This window comes from Chionomys nivalis, chromosome 19 (genome assembly GCF_950005125.1).
Source record: "Chionomys nivalis chromosome 19, mChiNiv1.1, whole genome shotgun sequence".
Taxonomy (NCBI): Eukaryota; Metazoa; Chordata; class Mammalia; order Rodentia; family Cricetidae; genus Chionomys; species Chionomys nivalis.
Window position 1 is genome coordinate 48,479,110 of NC_080104.1, and position 19,001 is coordinate 48,498,110.

The following is a 19,001-nucleotide window of genomic DNA, read 5'->3' on the forward strand; positions in this document are numbered from 1 at the left end:
ACCAAACAATCCTACAGGTCAGGCAGTTGTAGAAAGATCAAATCAAACTACAAAGGATATGTTAAACAAACAGAAAAGGATGGAAAATAACCTCATAAATAGATTACATAATGCTTAATTAACCTTGAATTTTCTTAACACTAATTAGAACGGAACAGAGAGAGACATTGGATAATAGAAAAGTCTTCTGAATTTAATCAGCCAATATATTTTAAGGATGTGTTGACCTCACAATGGAAGCCAGAAGATCTGCTACGCTGGGGAAGGGTTTTGCTCTTGTTTCCACAGGAAAAGAAAAGTTATCAATACCATCAAAATTAATAAAAATTCATTTTGAAAAATAGAAATTTCTTGAGAAACAGAAATACTACAGGGTAGGGCCAAGGTCAAAGATAAAATGTTCACAGACTCATTTTGGGAAAAGAGCCAAATAACATGATTTAGGAAGAACACTATTTGCATCCGAATTTCACAGGTCAATTACTTGTTCAGATTCAATGCAGTGAAATTGCACGTGCTTCCTTGGCCTCTTCCTATACAGCATCATTCAGGAGGTTTCGGCACACACACTAATTGGGGTACAGTCCCCCTCTAGGGGGCAAGGATTGCCTTGAGCATTGCCGGCATCCCCTTACATATCTGCCCATCTCCAGACTTAAAGAATGTAAGGATTAAAAGCTTCCAGAGTGTAAGGCTCTGATTAGCCAGTTTGTCCTTGCATTTGTTAACGACCAAAATATATGTGAAGTGTTCTGAGGAGAGGGGACTAAAGATGCATTTTCCAAGAAATAATTCTTTCTTTTCTCTTTGGGCCTCTACATATCCTAGTGACCAAAAAAGGTCGCATGTTTTGTTTCCACTAGAAGCAGATTCTTAGGCTGAACAATGACTTGGAAAGAGGCGATGGTAAAACTTACTTTTTACTTTACTTCTTTCTGGTTTAAATCTCCACTCCTACTCTCAGCTGGGTCTTTGTTGTATGTCCCTTGACCCAATTTTTCCTATCAGTCTCTCTCTAAACTCCCACCCCAACATCCTTGTTCTTTGTCCTCAAACCCCTCTGAAGTTGGGATCACTACCAACCCTACCCCCGTTTCCTCCTGCCAATGCACTGGAGAAGCACCATAAGCAAGCCTCAAGGACAAGGGCAGCTTGCTGAAGTATTTCAGGAACTCATGGTAAAAGAATTCAAGAATTAGGGTGCAGTCAAGTGGGGAGAGAAAAGTTCTTTGTGTGTATGTTTGTGAATTTAAAGATTTCGTTATTTATTATGTACATACACACCAAAAGAGAGCACCAGATAGCATTATAGTTGGTTGTGAACCACCATGTGGTGGCTGGGAATTGAACTCAGGACCTCTGGAAGAGCAGCCCGTGCCCTTAACCTCTGACCCATCTCTCGAACCCCCCAGGAATGGGTAACTTCTGGCACCACACAGCATACTAGGGTAACTATGCTCGACAAAGTTAATTCTATATTTCAAAATAACAGAGAGGATCTGGAATGCTCCCAACACAAAGAAAAGATAAATGTTTGAGGAGACGGATATGGCAATTACCCTTGACAACATCTAATTCTGCACTTCAAAACAGTCATGAGGGTTCCATAGGTCCCCAGAATAGACAAACATCTGAGGTGGTAGATGACTAATCACCCGGACCTGGTTATTATATCTTCCTCATATGCATTGAAATATCACATCATATCCCAGAAATACGGTCCATTATTATGAGTTAGCTACAATATTTTAAAGGCGAGAAACAGTAAAAGCAGTCCTTGCTGGGCTTGCCCTGGGTCTTCAGAGCTGTCTCCAGAAAAGTCACCTTCTATGAAAGCTTGCCAATCAGGATGCCCAGGAGTGTGAAAGAGGAGAGAAAAGATAAGTGTCCATGGAATGGAAGAAGGCTGCTGGCTGCCTCATTCTCTTGCTCTCTCTCACACACACACAAGCTCCTACTTAGCTAGCTTTCTTATACAACCACCTGCCTAGGGATGGTGCTGCCCACAGTGGGCTGGGTCTTCCTGCATCAAGGAGGACAGTCCTCCCTAGGTGGATCTAGGAAATTTCTCAAAAGAGGCTTTCCTCACAGATGATGCCAGGTTATGTCAAGATGGCAACTGAAGCTCATTAGGATGAAACCATGGAAAAAAATCTCCATTGGAGAGTTGTCTTCTGCAGTTTGATCTCATGGGGATTTTGATGCCTGTTTCCTAAATGAGATAAGTAAGGTTATTACATTACATTTTGCTATCGAAATTGAGCTACACTATATAAATATCTGAAGTAGTTATATGGCAAATTTCAAAATGTGTTCAGCCTTTGTAAGAGCACCACTAACCATCACATCTGTCCCTTTGTTTCTCATGATACTTATTTTATACACATGAAAGCGAGTTTCCAAAGAGTTGCCCGTGGCCACTTTCTGTGATGGAGGAGACAGACAGAACTGGGACTTGGGCTTGAGACTCCCAGTCTTCAAGCCAGCTCTCATGGATGAAGTATCAGGAGTCCCACAAATGTCTACTTCAAGGCCTACCCCTCTAAAGTTCCTTAAGTTCCTCAGATCATACATATTTCACTACTAAAACTTGCCCCATACAAGGCTTCAATTTTTAAAATCATCGATTATAATATGCAAAGTTATGCAAATTTTATTCTGACCAGAAAGGGCTGCATAGTCATTACTGATAATGAGGTTCCTCCATGAAGAATGTGAAGAGAATAAGTCTGAGGTTTCGTTGGACTAGTTCATACAAACACCTACTCGAACCTTATGTCAGCACAAAGAATGCAAACGCGGCTCAGACATTACCATGGTCCTCAAGGGTCCCACGGTCTGGTGAGGAAGAAACAGTTAAGTCGCTCTAACAAGATGGCATATCAGTTCTCCTGTAGACCCATGCTAAATCCTGTTGAAACAAGATGATGCCTCCAGAGTAATTCGGGGGCAGGGGTGGCACCCCACAAGAGAAACCTTTCAGTATTGACCTTTATAACTACTGCTCTTTAGTACTATTTTAAGGCAAATGGCTTAGCTATTTGGATAACGGTACAAGGTCGCATTTCTTCTGCTCTCTCTACGTGACACCTTTGCTACAGCCTGCCTCTAGGTGGGCTCTTCCAACCACCACCACCCTTAACATTCTATGACATAATGAATTTGAACTAGGTCTTACTAAGAATAAAAAAATGGGTCTGTGGATTCCAGGTGGAGAGGGGTATTACATTATATTTGAATGATAGGGTGAGGGAAAAAAGGTACATAGAAGAATGATTTTGACATAGGCAAGCATAGGAGAATGCTCTCCTGTGGACCCTACACCTGCCCATGGCTCTGGGAAGCTCCCTTTGGGTAACATGCAGAAGTACACTCCTGGCACACATTTCTTCCTCTGAATGCTTGAAAAACAGGAATCAGCTGATTGCAATAGGAGCGGTGTGGCTTGTTTTGAAGAAGCCTTTGGAAAATCATTCCTTGTTGCCATTTGTCAAGGCCACTAGCTCTCAGTGCTATACAAGGAGGAACCCCACGGTTGTGTCTCACACAGCTTCAGGAACTGCTCTTCTTTGCCCCAGCACAGGACCAGAGAGATTCCAGGTGGAATTCTAAGAACTAAAATCTCCAGGCCAACCATGGATGGTAATCATTATTATTAAAATGCAAGCTGACCAGCAGAGTAGCTCAGTGGTTTAGAATAGAAAACCAGCTCCTGCGAGTTGTCCTCTGATACACGCACACACCCAAAACACAGTTTTAAATTTTTCAATGAAAATCAATGTTATTTAGCATCTTCTGTTTACTTTTAAAAAGAGCATTTTTTAAACTTTCATAGGACACACCAGCATAAAAAGGATGTGTTCTAGTGACTGCAGCCGTAGGTATAAACACTCAAAAATAAAGAAAAGACACTGCTAATTACATACTTAGACTGTGCCATTCCCTGCTGAGAACGTACACAACACTCTGTCTCCTTTGCAGGGGGTAGGAAATGCACTTTCTGATGATAAACCTGAAGCTGAAAGACAGGAAGACCTTTGCTAAGATACCTTGCCCTTTGAATCTTAGCATTCTTGAGACCACAAGAGTCCTATGCAATCAATACAGAACTTGAAACAAGAAAACTGTCCACATGGCCCTTGTCAGTGCAGTCTTCCACTGCTGCGAGATTGCTCTAGGTAAACCCCCACTTAAATTCTGTCCCCCAACCCTAGCCAAACACAAGGAAAGCATCTAAAAGCAGCAACAGCCGAGCCCACCTTTCAGCACACATAATCACTGCTCATGATTCTCCTCGTACATGCAGGGAAAGGCCGGTCTTTGGAATAAAGCAGCTACCCCTTTAAATGCTCAAAGCCATTTCTGGAATGTGAAGGCATACATCTAGGTCCTGCGCATAATGTCAGGACGGACACTCACCAGTACGGTGAGACAGAAGACCGAAACCAGCTGGCTGGCTTCACAAAGCTGAAGTAGCTGCCTAACTAAGGTGGTTGCCATGGCACTATGCAGATAGAATCACAGATGGAAGCCAGGGGAGAAGAAATGTGTGTCTTTCTATCTTGACCCTTCCATTGCAATGAAATCAGGGCCCTCATTCTGGGATGGCACAGACTCACGGGCAGCCTCTTGAAAAAGTCTGCAGACTTTGGGAGGAAAGAGTCTAGCAGTCGGTAGGTGGGTATATTTTAAATTATGTTAGGGCAGTTGGAAGGGGCAAGCTAGATAGATCAGTGGGTAAAAGTCCTGTCACCAAGCCTGATGACCTGAGTTCCATTCCCAGGACCTGCATGGTGGAAAAAGAGAACCAACTGCTGCAAGTTCTATTCTCATCCCCACACACATAGACACACACCATGGTACTCACTCACAAGAGGGGACATGGGGACACACACACACATACACACACACACACACACACACCATGGCACTCACTCACAAGAGGGGACATGGGGACACACACACACATACACACACACACACACCATGGCACTCACTCACAAGAGGGGACATGGGGACACACACACACATACACACACACACACACCATGGCACTCACTCACAAGAGGGGAGATGAGGACATACACACATACACACACACACATACACACACACCATGGTACTCACTCACAAGAGGGGACATGGGGACACACACACATACACACACACACACACACATACACACACACCATGGTACTCACTCACAAGAGGGGAGATGAGGACACACACACATACACACACACACACACCATGGCACTCACTCACAAGAGGGGACATGGGGACACACACACACATACACACACACACACCATGGCACTCACTCACAAGAGGGGAGATGAGGACACACACACATACACACACACACACATACACACACACCATGTTACTCACTCACAAGAGGGGAGACAGGGACACACACACATATGATGGCACTTATTACAAGAAGGGAGATGAGACACAAACACATACACACGCAGACACACACACACGAGAGAGGAGACAGGGACACACACACACACATACTATAATGCTCACAAGAGGGGAGATAAACACACACACATGCGTGCATACTCATACACAAAAGAAAATAAATAAGATTGTGCTTTATTAGTTACAAATATTGTGCACATTCAATTCAGATTTACGTGAGTGTGAAAAACAAACCCAATTAAAATGAAGAATGGCCTTGCATTGTAATATACAAGAAACACACATTCATTCCGATGCATAGGCATCAATCACTGTATTCTGTGACACAGGGAGTTTTACTCAGTAAAAACTGCAATAATGCACATTCTGTTTGTCGAGCATTTAGAACATAACAGAAGTTCCACGTGCATTTTCTCGTTATTTCTGACTGCAGCTCTTTCAGAGGCAGAATAAGATTATCCTGTTTACAAATGTAGACACTGAGTTAGAAGACAGTAAATCTTTATCTTAGATCCCACAGTCTTAACAGGGGAGGGTCCCACCCTCCAGTTTCAAGGCTCTAAGCCAGTGATTGTCAATCTTCCTAATGCTGCAACCCCTTAATACAATTCCCGTATTGTGGTGACCCCCCCAACCATAAAATTATTTCGTTGCTACTTCATAACTATAATTTTGCTACTGTTGTGAACTGTAATACAAATATCCAATATGTAGGATATCTGAAATGCATTCCCCGTGGAAGGGTCGTTCGGCCACAAAGAGGTTAAGAACCACTGCCCTAAGCCCTTTTTAACTGCCCAGGCTGTACACTGGTAGGCATCGAGGGCTGAATCCTCTTCACCCAAACTTCTGCCCATTGCCAGCACTTTGTTTCAATCTCACCGAGACCAGATCAGGATGCAGTGAATCGTGAATAGTTGATAAGTTGAAACCGTGGGCCCAGGGTTGAAAACAGCTAAAGGGAAGTGCCCAACTCCAAACAAAAGACTTTATAGTTTGGTTACTAGCACTCGGGACTCAGACCCACTACCTATGTTTTGAAAAGTAATCTCTCTTTATCTCTTGCCAGAGCCATCCCAGGGAATCTCTACAGACCAGCCTTGCGTTGCTGTCACCATTATTGACACGACAAATGTCTACAGCGTTCATCCTCCCTCGTTCTTGAGTAATGCTCTCATAGAGACTGTGACCCTGCGTGGATGAGGACAGCCGTTTTCTGAAAGGGACACAGCAAGAAACCAATGGAGAATAACCAGGAAACAGAAAAATTTAAACACACCAAGAAACACAAAGAATACTGATTTTTCCTCTAAGCCAAAGAAATTCTCACTTTTAAGGTCCATTGTCAACTGGCTCCGCCCCACGACGGGCGGCGCATGCCCAGGAGCTGCAGGCATCAGCTGAGGTCTCCCGTCTTTTTCCTGGCACTGCAGGGGAGCTGTCACTGATCCCCATGCTCTCTGATGCTCTAGATTTGCAGCTAGATAGCAGGAGACAATTTAGTCATCCAGCACACAGGCAGCCCAGGGTCTCTCAATTTTTTTGCCCCTAGAGCTTCAGAAGCAGGCGACTGACAATGCAAGCGTTGTTTCTGTTGACCCAGCAAGAACTCATTAACTCAGAGCACAGTCGCTGATGCTCACGGTGTAAAACATACAAACAAGGGAGTGGTAATTTTTCATCTTTAATAGGGTTGCTGTACCAAAGCTCTGATGTACCCTCTACACTGAATTGTGAGATGGGGAGTCAACGTGAAGTATATAACAGAGGTGTCTTTTTCTCTTCTTTCTTCCTCTCTTTCTGCCAAACTTGTCTTTGCTTCTAATTCTCAGAGGTATCAATTAACAATGAATAATTTTAATAGAGCACTTGCAAACATGGGGTCTTGCTGTAAAAATGAACTGTCTGGCGCTGATTTCCTGTAGACACCGTGACTCGATGTTCCAGCATCTCCACAGCCACCGCTTGCCTCCCCCAAGACTCAAGACAAGCAGGATGAAAGGAACCTGCCCATGTGGTCTGCAGATGTACGGGTGATAATAGAATTTCCAACAATTTAAAGTATAAACTCCTAGGAAGAAAATGATTGGTTTAGGCTTTAGTCAAAATTCTTGGAAAACTCCCAGAGTTCAGAATTAAGTGATTTTATTAAACAAGGTGTAAATGATAATTTACCATGACAATGGTACCTAAAGTCCAATCCCTTGTTTAAGGCCAAAAATGATGCTCTTTTTACAAGTCAAGAAAGATCATGTGCCATCATCTGATGTGGTCAGCAATTCATTTGATGTGGCCAGACAATGTCAGGCCCCGTTTTAAAAGCCTCTAATCTCTGCCCCAGGAGGCTGAATCAAAAGGACTGCAAATTCATGGCTACAGAGAAAATCCCAAGCTAACAGGGACAGTTTAATAGGCAATGTTACAAAATGAAAATTAAAAATGTGGGGACATAGATCAGTGGTAGACCACTTGCCTGGCATGGGTGAGGCCAATCTTCAAACCCCAAAACTACAAAGCAAAGAAACGGGGGATTTGAAAAGAGTATTGCAAACCCCACAGACAACATTTTTAAAAGTCTTTCAGTCTGAGTATTCAGTAACAGTATCTGCTTTAGAATAAGGAAACACAAGTTTCTGGTGTGTCCCTGCCACCTTCTAATATGACCTCCAGCTGGGCACACTCTAGAGCAAAGTTTTTCTGCAACTACTTCACAAGGATCATATCTAAGATTTCTTGATTTAAAACACAGAATTTAGAAGAATTCACACAAAGGTGAGAAGCTCTAGTCTCTACCCGCCAAAAATAAATAAATAAATATTTTCATATATGTGCGTTCAGTAACTACAGACCACCTGGGCATGCTAAGTTAGTTAGCAACTGTGCAGCATAGCAGCCATTTGATACAAGCAACCACTGAGTATTTGAGCTGCACTGTGTCAAAGACACATTAGACTGCCGTGGATTAGCAAGAAGAATAGATACAAATGGTCTCATTTGCAATTTTGTATTCATTGCACATATATAAATAACAGAGTAGGCAAAAATGCATCCTTAACATTAATTCTCTTTCTTTTTATTGTTGCTGATGGGGCTACTAGAACACATTTAGCTATCTGTATGGCTTTTATTTCCTTGCTATCAGGTAGCACCAATGTAGATCTTGGTTGCTTGGCAACAAATAAAACAGAAAAGTCCCCAGTTCTTAAGAAGTTAACTTCAAATGGAAACCAGGGAAGAATAAAAGCAAAAAGCAGATAAATAATTAATTCCAAATTGATTTTTAAATTTGTAAAGATAAAAAATGAGAAATCATACTGTTTTTAGACGTGTAGATAGGAAAGTTCTTTCACAAAGATGGCATTGAACTGAGATCTGCGTGACTCCTGCCCACTGTACAGACTCTGGAAGAAGAGTGGTATGGAAACAGGAAGGAAAAGGTTGAAGATCCTGAGGTGGGGCCAGTCTTGGAATGGTTATGTGCAGTGATCCTGGCAACATTAATGTTTATAAAATATAACCAGAAGCATTAACTGGCTTGTGTAATGGACTGGTGGTTTGCACACTGCCCCAAGTCGTTATTTTATTTCACTGTCATAGCAACCCTCGAAATGCCACATTGTAGCAGAGTGTCCACTGTATAGGGGACTGTGCAGCTCATCATTTGAGGGATCTGTCTGCAGAGGGCTAGCAGTAGGAAGCAGTGGGAATAGAGGCCTTCTCTCTGTCTGTCTCTCTCTCTCTCTGTCTGTCTCAGTCTCTCTGTCTCTCTCTCTCTCCCTCTTCTTACAAATCTAGCACGCCTTTTGTCCATCTGGTCTTTTCCTATCTTCATCCAAGCACACATTAAGTGTCCTAGTCAATGCTCTATTGCTATGAACAGACATCATGACCACAGCCACTCACCAAAGAAAGCATTTAATTTGGGCTTGCTTAGTGTCAGGAATTTAGACAATTGTCATCATGGCAAGGAACATGGCAGCATTCAGACAGACATGGTGCTGAAAAAGTCATTGAGACTTCTACATCCAGGCCATAGGCAGCGGAAGAGAGAGAAACTGGACCTGGTTTGAGCTTTTGAAGCCTCCAAGACCATCCCTAGTGACAACTTACCTACTCCAACAAGGCCACACCTTCTAATCCCTCTCAAGTAGTGCTGCTTCCTAATGACCCAGCATTCAAATCTATGAGCTTATGGGGGCCGTTCTCATTGAAACTACACACTAAGTTAAGAAGACTTCTCAACAGATATGTGAAGTCTCTGCCAATCTTTTTCTGAGCTTCTCCCCATACTGAGGGGAGAGCTGGGAAATCACTCAAACTCTGCTTGCTGTTAGTCAGTTATAAAAGCCATTCATTTCCTACACCACACAGCTGAACAACAGGTTGTTGGTTCTCAACTAGCTATGCAATAGAAGAAACACTCTTGACTGAAGTTCTCTTTCCTGTGAACTTTTCCTGGGAAGAGAATGAGCAAAGGTATGCTCACTTCACCCTAGACACATGACCAATGACAGATTGGTCCATAAGACATAGTTCCACTCTGGTCTAACCTGGTGAAACAGTGGGGCTATCAGTGGTTATTTACAAGAGTATGAGAAATTGAAGAGAAGTCTTCTCCAGCAACCGTTAACCGTTTCCAGATCCTTGGGAAAGTGTGAGGCCTTCTGAGCCTGAGCCTCTTCCACCATGCATGACTGACAGGCCCAGTCAAGTGCAGGCTCCTGTAAAGTCACCACAACTCCCCAGCTCTCAAGAGAACAATCCCTATGTCAACAGTCCCCACACTACCTAACAGATTTTCCATCCTCCACCAATTGTTTCCCTGAACCTCTAAAGGGAAGTTTCTCCTTCCTGTCTCGCCCTGCTCCTCTGGGAAATGTAGCTGCAAGCTCTGTTGCCCTGCCCTCCAGGGGGAAGCTGTCTTTTGTTTCTCAATAATTAGCTGCAGAGTTCCCAATAATTAGTTGAGAGAAGGAACTAAAAATATTTGAGATATCCCTTTCTTTAGATTCGCAGAGTTCAGGGTATCCAGTGGCAGGTGGGTTCCAAGAGTACTAGACCTATAGTCGCCCCAGTGCCCATGCCCACCTGGCTCATATCCTCCCCACAGCTCCCTATGTGACTCTCGTGCCTGGAAGTCAAGAAAGAAAGGTCTTTGTTGAAGATAGCTTCTATATTCTTCAGTCTATAACATTTCCAAACAAATTATTTTCTTTGTCCCAGTGGCTTGCCCTTCTGTCACAGGCCTTTTTGCAGTGGCAGGCGATCGCTGTCGTTCCATGGCTCTCGAAAGGGAGGGTGAGTTTGAACACATGTGATCATAGCGCTCTCAGTGTTTCTCAAATGAGGGGCCATTGGTCCGCCTCGGACAACACATCGTCGTTCGTTTTAGCAAGACGGAATGAAATGCTCACTCTCTCTGTTCCTTGTCTCTCCCTCTTAAATATTGAAGATGAATTTTATTCATTACAACCATCAGATGTTTAGTAAGCATTTTGTTTATGGTCCAATAATGCATTAGCGAGAAAGCTTAGCAGTGCGAGTTTGGAAGGCAAAGAGACGTGAGTCTGAGTCATCTCAGCTCCCTTGCTTGCAGGTTGCATGATGCTGAACCACAAAACCTTGACACTCACTAAGTCTCAGTTGTGGGGGGAAGGGGCATGTGAACAGCTGCATTAGGACTGGTGTCAAATTAAAGGGTGGGTGGAAAGCCCCCAGCCCAGAAGCACATACTCAGATCTCAACCCCTGAAAGCTACATCTCTGCAAGTTCAATCATACTTACATGTGACTATGCTCTGCTCTGCTCTTAGAGCACCTGAGGCTTGGCACTGCCAGCCTGCTTTTGCCCTCAGGCATCAGGAACTAAAGTGATTGCTTATCCTTGTTTTTTTTCTTTTGTTATAGTCATCTTTAACTCATTTATAGTGAGTGTTTTATCACAGAAGCTGAAAAACAAGCAAGAACACCTTATATCTGGTGCGTTCCTATATATTCTATCCTCCTTACCCAATAACCCAACCACATTGCATTTCTGACACCTGTCATCAAAGAAGCAGACACGGAACCATCTCTCGGGACAAGGAAAGGCTCCTTTCACTGGAAAAATCTCCAGGTGCTCCCATCAACTGAAGTCACCTCAAATAAGGAGACTCATGGGCTAGAGACGAGCTGGCTCAGCAGTTAGAGCAGTGGTCGCTCTTGCAGATGACCTGGGTCCAGGCCCCAGCACTCACATGGCAGCTCCCAACTGATTGTAATAACTCCAGTTCCAAAGACTCCAGTGCCTTCATCTGGTCCCTGGGTACCAGCGTGGTAGTGTGTAGACACATGCACACACACACATATACACATAAGTAAAAATATAAAATCAATTTTAAGTGAACTCATTAACCTGCTAAAAAGTCCATAGAAAATATCTTAATATCTTTAAATATAAGCATCTTTGACCTTTAAATGTAACTTTTTCTCCACAGTTGGAGCACACACTTTCAAGGTCTCAGTTGATGAACTTCCTATAATGAAACCACGAAGACTGGCTCCTGGGAAATCTATGACTGCTTCGGAGGGTGGTACCCTGCCAGTCAGAAGAAATGGGAAATGATTAGAAATGGTGGTGGGCAGGAAATGTCACAGACATACAGCCTCAAGCACAGTATTTCATGTGCCTCTGGTGTAACACAATGTAATTCCTAAGTTAGTACCAACTATATATGAGTATTCTCATAGGTTATCAGAATAGTCAGAGCAGAGAGAGAGAGAGAGAAGGAGGAGGAGGGGGTAGGAGGAGGAGGGGGGAGGAGGAGGAGGAGGAAGAAGAAGAAGAAGAAGAAGAAGAAGAAGAAGAAGAAGAAGAAGAAGAAGAAGAAGAAGAAGAAGAAGAAGAAGAAAAAGAGGAGGAGGAGGAGGAGTCTGAGTACATGTGTCTCCTCCAATTGCATGAGTGACACCAATTGACTGTGTTTTCCTGTCTTGAGGAAGTGTGTGAACTTGTCCAGACTCCAAAACACCTACTCTATCTGAAGTGTCTGATACAACCTTTGGTCATCTGCCAGCATGTTTCTCTTACTTCTTCCCACTGTAAATCATAGTCCACCCATCAAGCACAAGTAGCTTTCTGTAACTCCTCCCAAATGTTTCTATAAGCATTTGACTGTAGTTAGAGATTTAAGAGAGAATAAAAAAGCTTTCTATAGATCTGCAATTAGATTGAAAAGGGGACAGGAGTTAGAGAAACCCTTCAAAATGACTGTCAAGAGCAGTGGTTTTCAACTTGTGGATGACGACCCCATTGAGTCAATTTTTAACAATGAAAATATATCCTTATATCAGATATTTATGAGTTATAACAGCAGAAAAAAATATAGTTATGGAATAGCAGCAAGAATAATCTGTGGTTGGGGCTCACCACAATGTGAAGAACTGCATTAAAGCATTAGCTTTAGGAAGGCTGAGAACCACTGATCAAGAGAAAACATATAGATGCTTAGAGATGGTATCTCACCTGGCCTCTCACCTAAGCCTTCGTGTCAAAAGGGGAGTTTGGCTTGGTACGTTCTATTAGCTCCAGGGGAGCCTAGAATTCCCTCTCTTGGACTGCCTGCTGGGTCTGGTTCTCACTGGTGTGTCCTAGTAAAGATTCGAGAGAAGTTGCCCCAATTTCTCTTGAAATCTGCAAGCTCTCCTTTACAAAAATATTCTCTCCTTGCTAAAGCATTCACTCATATCCCATGCAGAAATGTATAGGCATCTACTTACTAGTTATACATTTTTTAGAAACCAATATTCTTTAGTACAGCCTATAACAGAACAACATGGGCCCTGGAGACCATGTCAAAAAGACCCACCTGACTCACGGGTACAAACACCAGTCCACTTATAATTGAAATCACCTCTTCTAGTTGGACATCCAGACTAGATTTTCAGCCTACAGCCCTTAGTGTCAAAGAACACGGGCATCTAATTTCATTTTAAGAAAGTTCTTGTTTCTATGTCATGTTTCTTTTTCTTCTCAAATTTATTGGCTCAGGGCCCAGTGTTTTCATTGATAAGTTCCTTAGTTAAAGCCACCTATCAGATTTAGTTTCCAGATCACGGGGGAGGGTCAGTCTTGGGTACGTGGGAAGTGCTGTCACAAACGGTTGCAGCCTCCAGCAAACGGTCAGCAACCCCTCAGAAATTCTGCTTTCTAGTGGGCCAAGTGAGTCAAACTGACTCTCTCTTCCTTTTTACCTGTAAAAACAAAGGCTAGAAAAAATGGATGTTGATGTGGGAAATGTTGAGCATAGTGATTCTCATATTCCATCAATTTAAAAAGCAAAGCATTCTGGGTACCCAAGGTACCCACAAGTGATGAGACTACTTCCATCTCACAGAGGTGCTAATTAGGCAAACATCAGTTTTTGGAAGGGGCAAGGATGCTGTGTTGTTTTGAGTTGGTCACCCACCCCACTTTGTTTGCCTGAAAGTCTCATGTTACAGAGAAACCTTTAACCAAACCAAATGGGCAGTTAGTCACCCTAAAATACAATACTTGCCCCCAACTACAGTTTGAATCACTAAGATATTATATTCAGTATAGGAAGTTTAAAGCATTTTTGAGGTTGAGGGGGCTGAAGAGATGTTCAATGATTAGGAGCACTTCCTGCTCTCACAGAGGATATGAGTTCAATTCCTCCAGCACCCAGCATCTCATAACCACCAAGGGATCCAATGCCCTGTCTCGAAAAACCAAAAAAAAAAAAAAAAAAAAAGAAAAGAAAAGAAAAGAAAAAAAGAAAAAAAAGAAAACTATTGAGCCATTTATCCAGCCACTTCAGGATCCTTCCAGATCACACATGCTTACTCTCACATGCAGCTAAAGCTACTTTTAAATTCTGAGGAGGTGCACAAGCAGGACCAAATAACAGGAGTAGTCCATTTACTACAATAATTAATAGTGCCCCCCTGGCGCTTTGGTACTTTCACATCCCCTTAGGAGAAACGATCTCTATATACCAGAGTGGATTGTGGGCTGATGTGGGGGCAGGGGTGGGGAGGGCAAAGAAAGCCCTGCTGGTCCATGCAAACACTGGATGAATCTAAAAGACCAGAAGAAACATATGACTTATCTATAAAAGTAAACCTTGAAACTAATCTCACCGCACATCTTGTCATCCTGTATATGTTTGTGGTATGTCTTAAAAAAAAAAAGTTCTGTTATGTTTTATTTTTTAGGAATTATGCTGCTTTTTTCTGTTCTTTAAAAAATATTTATTTATCTATTTATTTATTATGTTTACAATATTCTGGCTGCATGCATGCCAGAAGAGGGCATCAGATCTCATTAGAGATGGTTGCAAGCTGCGATTTGGTTTTTTAAGAACAGTTATGAGCAATTTCTCTGAATGAAGCATGAACACCTTTGGGTTTGCTTGTTCATTAATATGTCTCTAGGCAGCTTGACATCAGTAGCATTGGCTACACAGACTATGTCCAGTGCGTGAAGGGTTTTACAACTGGACAAGCATGGTCTTGATGTAGACTAACAGCTGCTACTCTTGCTGGACTGAGAAGAGGGAGGGTCAGACTTGCCCAAGGTCAACAGGAAATTCCAGAACCATACTGACAACTCGGAGAGTCAACCCATAGACATCACTGCTGCCCCTCTTCCGGTCAGTACCATCAACTGTTCCCAGACATCTCTAACTCTCCTGAGTACCTCAGTGGACTGTCCACCTGAAGAATTCTTTCCAGCTGGCATCATCTCATCCTTTCCCTTGAATCTTTCATACAAAATCCATCATGATTTACAATGATTTCATTCATTAGCCAATTTGTTTCTTTCGGACGCCTCCAGATTAATAAAGAATGCTAAGGCATTATTTCCACAAGAGACTTCTCCATCTTGTCTACTGTAGTATCTCTGATACCCAGCACAGACTTGATTCACAGTAAAAGTCAGTTATATACTGCATTACTGCATAGGTAAGTGGATAGATGGAGAAATCAATGGACTTGAAAGAATTCTCTATACAGTCTGGATGAGTCCCCTATGTCAGATGGCATTCACTGAACTGAAGATATGAATAACTTTAGGGCCAGAAAATAACATTATGGAGCTGGACTGTCAAGGGAACAGGGTCCTAGCAGAATCCATGACTCTGGATCTCCTCTCAAGACATTTTATACATCCATCTTCCAACAAGCAGCAGTAGACAGTCACCATGCAACTAGCAGATTCCAGTTTAGCCATGAGAGGGCTCAGCTGACAAGGACCAGTTTTACACCTTCTCCTTTCCCTTGCTGGTTCCAGATTCATGACCTGAACTTTTGTGTAACTTCTATCAAAATTTTTGGAACTGTTTAGGGTGGTTAGGTGTTCAATTGTTTCTGTCAACCCCCAAAATGACAGTAGAACTAGAAAAAGTATTCATCTTCAAAGCCTTATCACATAATTATCTCATAGAGCCTTCTAAAGAAATAGGCATCAGCCTAAGTTGCTGCAGTGAGCAGAAATGACTGCTCCAAATCCCTGGGGATACAGAAGTTCTCTGAGGTCACAGCTTCCTTTCCCAGCCCCAGATGCTAAAGAGGCTGAAGCATACAGCCTACCCTTGAAGGACTCTCCAAAGCCTGTCACGCTGCTTGGGTAGACACCAGCATATCCATAAAGTGACATCAATCAGCTGGTAACTCTATTGTCAGAGTCCTGGAAGGAAACAGACAGGATACTTCAGTTGGGTAACTTGAAGAGAATATAGCAAAGGGGGTTGTTGATGGAACCATTATGGCCCAACCGCAGCACAGATTACCATCATGCTCCAAGACTAGCAACTGTGGGAGATTGTTGGACCTCTAGCTATAAGGGGACAGTTGCAGGCAGTAAGCCGCAAAGATGTGACATGCGATTGTGGCCTTCTTAAGGAGGAAGCTGGCTGCCTATGGAAACCATGGACATGATAAATGCTTTCAACAGATACACTCCAACTGGAATCCAAATGGCAAAGAGAGTCTTTTCAGGATACACAGTATGGAGGGAAGGTGTGTGGGGGGGGTCATAAAAAGAAGTCACCTTCTGTGGAACCCCTCAAGGAGTTGGAAGAAAAGTGTCATCACTAGGGTGACCAGCCCATGCCAGGTTACCAATACTTGATCCGTGTGACAGCTAAAGTCTTGTGAGTCGGATGAGTGGTCACCTTAAACATCCCTCAGCTTATGCCTTCGGAATGGTCATCAGTGTTCATGGTATGTCAACTGGAGTTCTTCTCACAGGGCTTACAGGAAACCAAGCTATCAGAGGCGGCAGTACAGGCTGAGGCACCACCTCTTTAAGAGAGAATCTGATCAACCTACATACCTATGTTCTGCTTCCAACATAGAACCCTGAGCAGGAGTAACTGCAAGGACCACTGCCACCATGTGTTCCCATGCCAGCTTGAGCCTCACCACCTCTAGTTCTGAGTGTGTTCGCCTGCAAAACACAAAGCTGCACATGGGTGGATGCTTGCCAAACACTGACCACAAAACATGAGAAACCAGAAGCGTCCTCAGTTTACTCTGTACCTCACATCCTTCTTGGGAGATTCACAAAGCGCAAGGATCGTCTATAGTTTCTGCTAAGTCGAATGGTGGAGAAGTGTGTTTGAATCAACTCAACCCACTGCTTTGAGCAAAAAGGGCTTTGTACCAACTGTGTTATACCCTGTAGCACTGCACAGAAGAGACAGGTCCACAGAATGGACTTTGTAAAGGGCTAGAGAAGATGACCTCTATGACCCCTCCCTGTGTTTTGTGACTCTGTGACTAGAAGTATGTGTATACACATGGGATCTACATGGCTATCTGTCCGTTAAGGACAGTTTAACCCTATGTTGACCAATATAACACAAATAATGATAGCCAGTTCACCATTCAGGATGGAGTCTGTGGCCACTGTATTAACTCCCACGGATGCAGGGAGAGCAAGCTTTTGGGGATGTAGTAGCTGGAACTCATCCAAATTTCTTTTTTAATGTATGGAGGATACTGACATTTACAAGACCCTGTTAATTGCCTTTCTAGAATCATGGTTATGACAGGAGGTTCATACCAGCTGCTCCTAAATATAATGAGACTAATTTATAAACGTTCCCATGATGCGCCCACTCCGAAGGAGCTCGCTGTCAGGGGAACGTTTCTCCTGCCCTCAGCTAATGACCTCCTTATACCATGCAGTATAAAGATAGATAGATCTTGCCATTTGATCCCTGTTCATTTAACTGCAGGGCTCATGGTGATCACAGGATCTGAAATGCTGATAAGTGCAAAGAAAGAGTGTTTTGTAACAGACTGGGAAGGAATTTGTTAAGGAAAACTGGCCATCGCTCAGAAACACACAGGAGACAGCACGGGAAGGGTTTGGACAGAATCAAGGAAGGAACCATGAAACGTGTGCTTACGGAGCCAGCAGCGTCACGGGCACAATTTGAACCAATGTGGTGATCTGTGGCTATGAATACACAGCCAGCAGAGGGGAACAAGAAATATTAGAAAAAATCAAAATTGCAGCTTCTGTGCTATTTTGCCACCCCAAATCTGTAGCTTACAACTGTTGATGATATTCACAATTATAAATATTACCACAGCCCAGCCTGCAAAGATGACAGACTTCTCAACAGCCAACACCTGAGTGTTTCTTGAGAATCCTGTATACCCCCCTGGTGTGGCTCTCCTCGATCTGGCTTCACACTGTCAGGGCATCTGTATATTAGAACACCCAGTTATCACGTCCCCAGATACAACTGCACAAGCCTCTAGGCCGTGAGAGATAACGGCACGTGTGAGAAGACGGCTTTGGGGAGTAAAATGATGCATTTGGCACCAAACAAACTTGTTTTGTGTCGTGTGGAGTGATGCTGTTCTCCTTATGCTGTGCTGTGACTTGCCCCCAGAATACAAAGAAAAGATGGCACCCAGCCAAGGGAAAATGACGATGATGATGATCATGATGAGTGATGATGGCCCAAATTCTTTGCCGTTCTACTGACCTCTACAACACCAATAAAGGCACAAAGGGAAGAAAGCACAAAGGAGAAGCACAGGCAGTGAGCACTAGGCATTCACACTGTAACCAAGAGGGACCATCTGTACATTGTCATTTTATTGCCAGAACATGACAAAGGGAACAAAGGCATTCAAATGATACTTTGAGCTCTTTGTCCCAAAAAATTTTTCTACTTTGGGAAAGAAAAGAACAGAGAGGAAATTCCGGGAGGTGGGGGATTGGAGCTGGGAAGAAGGCTACGTTAAAAAAGCATCTGGCCCATCAGCAAGAGGATCTGAGTTCCAATCCCAACACCTGCATAAACACCCAGGTGTGTCAGCACAGGTTTGTCACACCAGCCCTGGGAAGGCTGAGACAGGAGGATCTTTCTGATGGACTAGCAAGCTCAGGGCCAGCAAGAGATTCTGTCTCAAAGGAGGTAACCTCATTGCTGAGGGTGACACCCAAGTCTGTCACCTGGCGTCAGGTACCAGAACATGCACACATGAGAACTTGAAGAATAGTCACAAAGTACACGTGGGGAAGGGAATGAAGCCGTTTTCTCATCA